Source organism: Penaeus vannamei, chromosome 9 (assembly GCF_042767895.1).
Source record: "Penaeus vannamei isolate JL-2024 chromosome 9, ASM4276789v1, whole genome shotgun sequence".
In the NCBI taxonomy this organism is placed as follows: Eukaryota; Metazoa; Arthropoda; class Malacostraca; order Decapoda; family Penaeidae; genus Penaeus; species Penaeus vannamei.
This window is the reverse complement of record NC_091557.1, coordinates 12,227,232-12,232,231: the sequence shown is the minus strand read 5'-3', so window position 1 is coordinate 12,232,231 and position 5,000 is coordinate 12,227,232.

The following is a 5,000-nucleotide window of genomic DNA, read 5'->3' as shown; positions in this document are numbered from 1 at the left end:
TAATAATAATAATAATAATAATAATAATAATAATAATAATAATAATAATAATAACTATGATAATAATAATAATTACTATTATTACAGTAAAAATATGATGATAATAATGATGATCATAAAAACGATAATGATGAAGATAATAAATATAATGATAATAATGATACTTGTTATGATGAAAACAGTAATAACAATAATGACAATGACCATAATAATTATAACAAGGAAAACCAGAATGGGATGATAGTGACAATAGTTGATTTGATTATGATAACAGTAATAATTATGATGGCAATGATAATACAATGAGAATGGTAATAACAATGATAACAATAGTGTTATTCAGATATTATAATGATATTAATATTAATGATAACAAAAATAAGAAAAGAGTAATAACAACTATGACAGTACTGATGTTACTGATAATAAAATGATAGTGCTAATGATATTGATAATAATAATAATAATAGTAATAATAATAACACTGACAATAATAATGATGATAATAACAAATACCTCCGCACAAACAGAATAACTAACAAACTAACCAACGCTACCAAGAACATGATAGTAACAATAATGATATTAACAATAATAATAATAAGGATAATAATAATGACAACAATAAGGCTAATGATTATAATGATAATAACGATAATGATAACAATAATGACGATGATTAATAACGATGACAAAAGTAATGTAAATAATAATGATAATGATGATAATAATGCTAACAATGATAATGATGATGACAATATTAATAACAATAATCATTAGTTATATTATTAAAATGAGGGTGATGATCAGAATAATTATACAATTAATAGATAACAGATAACAATAATAATGATAATAGTGATACTAAAGAGATAATGATAAAAATGTTAATAATAATAACAATAAAATATGATTAATAACAGCGATGCCAATAATAATAATGATAATAATAATAACAATAATGATAACAATATTAATAATAAGAACAATACTGGTAACAATAACAAAAATAGTAATAATGATTATAATGATAGTAGCAGCAATAGCATTGTTAGTAGCAGGAGCAATGATGATAATGATGACGATAATAATGATGATAATGATGACGATAATAATGATGATAATAACAACAATAATAATTAGTTTTAGCCATTATCATAATTACAAGAACATCAACAACAATAATATCAATAATGATATCCTTGTTAATGATGATGATGATGATGATAATGACGTTGATGTTGATAGTAATAATGACGAAAACGAAAACAATCACATTTTCATCATTACTGTTATCGCTATTAATGTTACCAGTACCAATGTAACAACAATGAGGATATTTGATTATAAAGTAGTGGTGATTGTGATAATCATGATTGAAAGGTAAAAATGATAATTATCAAGATGATAAAAACAATAACTGCAATGCCAAGATATGATAATAGCGATGGTGGTTACGGTTGTTATAGTACTATAATACCTAGTACTAATATACTAGTACTATAATATATACATTTTTCCCTACTAATATATGCACAGAACAAAAACGCAAACAAGTACCGTAAAAAACGGTAATCTTAACAATTAACGACAATGCTGCATCAAAGAAAAATAAAATTATAAAATCATCATGTCAATGTATACTGAATATTCTCATTATATTAACATCCTTAAAAGTGTTTCCTTCTTTTGTGTGTGGGTCGACGGTCTGCAGATAAGAAAAGCTATATTATAGTGGGTAAATTCCGTAGCTTTAGGAGTATTCCAATGTTGCCTCGTTCCTTTTAAAAGTGTAATTTAGCCCGATGGAGGGGCCTATACTGGGCCATGAGCTATATTGCGTTTCCTTTTTTCTTTTTGTTTTACATCTGCTTGTGTCTCTACGATATCTACCCGTCCTAAAAAAAAATAATAATAATAATATATGACACAAAATTTCCTGGCAAGTGATAAAGCACGCACAGTGCGGTTATCGGAACATAGATGGCGCTGTCCTCGCCCATCCATCACGGGGCCACGACAGTTTTGCATCCTGAAGACTGATGGGCTCGGAGGCTTTGTGGCCTGCCATTGTTCAGCCTTGTGATATCGCCTTAATACCAAACATGATATGGAAGGCGACACTTCCGGTCGACTTCCTGAGAACCGATAAGTTTGATATTAAGGAAGAGAAAATATTATTCTTTGCTTATTTTGCTGGAAAAGGATACCGTACAGTATGAGAAAACATCAACAATATTCGTATACGTTAAACTACGATGTCTGTATGGGATACGTAGTTTTAATTCAGTTCCCTGTAGATCCAGAATAATGGTCATAGATATAGTGGTGAGTCCCTGCTAATAGAAACACAGTCCAGCCCAAATAAGCATTAACATAACAAGGAGTTACGAGGAACATCACTTCCTGCCTGGTCGAAGTCAAGCACTGCAGGATGTGATCCCTCCTCGGCCACAGTCAGCGCTGGCAGCCATGGAGAATGACATCCTTGAGGCGCCGCGTCAGGAAAGGGAGGAGAAGGGAGATGCGTCCGTGGATGAGGACACACAAGGGCCCGTGTGAGTAACCCTTTGGCTAAGTAGCCATGTGGCACTGTGGTGGAGGCGTGGGTCTAGGCTCTAGTGCCGCGTAGGTTTTGATTTTCTTAACTTACCTTGGCAGAAAAATTGGCAGTAACAAATGAACGGAGGAACTAAGTTCATAGAAGGATAAAATCCTCCGCAACTTAAGATGCTGCACCGCGCGGGGTTTAGCAGGTTTCAAGGGCGAGGTCAGCAAAGGTCAAGGCATGTTAGAGGGTAGAATAAAAGCCAGCGCCTGAATCAAGATTTTATTATAAATTATTTGTTTCGATGTTTACGCTATCTTTGAACCTATATATATATATTTGCATGACAGACAGTATAGAAAAAAATATTGCTGCGTCAGAATGAGCATAACTAGGGGATATCAAGTAAATATTTCACAAGGTACTAGAACACTGCACCTTTTGAACACAAAGCATTTGGAAAATAGGATCACAGAAAACGTCAATTACTAAAATGATTTTATCCCTTAAATGGCAATCTGTCAGTATACAAAAAGACGGACTATTCGATATTTCCACGAACATCTGTTACATCTGTCTTATTACCCGGGAAAATTTGGGATTTATACACGTTGATTTTTTTCACGGGGATGATCCTTAACTACTCGGAAGACTAGCCAGCCCACTCGCCCAAAGGCTCTCCCACAATATATGCAAAATACTGTGAGACTGTGTCAGGTAGTAGACTGAAAGAGAGACCGGCTGACACAGATTCATAGACAAAACATGGACACAGAGAAACAGAAAATCAGATGGACAGATACACAAACTCGCAGACATCCGCGCAAAAAAATACAAAGTCTGTACGTGTACTACATTTGCCTGCGATAGATGCAAGAAAGAGTTCCGCCCTCACCCACATGATCTGCTCACCCAGAGGCCCGGGGTTGGCCAGCCTGAGCGCCGCACCACGTGACAGGACTGAGCGACAACGATATTGGATTATCATCCATTACGTGGCGGGGAAACCTGTCACTTCTGCAACCGATCACAGTCCGGGTCTTCTGAGCTCCTGAGACCGCAGACATCTGAAGAGCCACGGAGGAAGAAAGAGCAGAGGACTGGGGACACTGAGGGTGGAGACTGTGTTGTGGAATCTGGAAAATGCTTCACTGCCATGGAGTAAGATTGATATAGGAATAATAAAATAAGATGTATTAATGTAATTACAAACAATCGAATGAATGAACACGGGAATACTAATCTAGAGAGGTGTTGAGCATTAAACACGGCGCGTCAATTCCGAACCAAAGCAATTGTTAGCGAAAGACCTTATACTTAGCCAAGCTTCAGTTACTTCATCTGCAACGTCTTTAACACGTCGCCGACCGTGAAAGACTTAACACAAATAGAACTCAGTGCGTGCTCTGAAGACAGACACCCACACTCCTGCTAAGACAGACGTGATCGTCGTTTTGGCAAATCTTTCTGATTAAATTTCACTTCCACTTGTCACATTGGAATCGGGTCGTTCCCACTCATAACAATCGTATCACTATATATATTTCATTTTCCTACTTATTTCAGAGAACACTCGAAGTACCTTCTATTTTTTTTTTTCTTTTTCCTCTCAAATATAATGCCAACCTTAGACCATTCTCCAGATCAACTAGACTATATACTTTATTTCTCCCGAAGAAAGGTTTTTGCTCTTTAGGGGGGCTACGAGCCGTGGTAATTAGGGCGCGAGGAGAGGGCGCCGGGCGGAGGGTGCTGAGTGTTACCGCTTTCCGAGAACAACAGTTAATGGATTGTTTAGGGTCGCGTGAATGATGAGGGGGGAGGGGCGTGGGAGCAGGGGGGGTGCTAATTGCCGTGTTAACAGAGGCAGGGGATGAAAGGGTCCCCTGTAGCGAACGGGGGATTGTGCTTGTTGTTGTGATTTGGCTATATTTTGATATTCGTTTTTGAGATTTCGCTGGCTGGTTACAATTTGTTTGTCTATTTTTCTTCACAAAGAATATTTGTATTTCTAGAAATAAATAAATAGGTTTAGAAAGAAAGAAATATCATTCAATTTAAAAAATGCTTATAAATAGAAGTATATAAAAGCGACAAATATCATACAGGGTGTGTGCATACGTCTGCCAAGTGGATTAGCGCGCACGCAAGTGTTTTTCAGGTAGGCGGCTCCTCTCCGACGGCGGCTGGGAACCCCAATTGTTTCCCAGAGGCTCCCGTGTCTCCCGCTGATTGCCATAAAAGGATACGACTTCTGGCACAATGAAGAGAGAGGTCGCTCATTCACCTGACACGAGCAGATATGACACTCATATTCACCCCTTTAGCGCCTGGGGTGAGGAAAATTGTGGGACGGAACCACCCCCTCCTCTCGCGGGATTCGTCGCTCGCCCTCCCGGAGAGACTGAAAATGGGAGACCCTCGGGCGGTTAGCATCTTTTGGCGGGAGAAT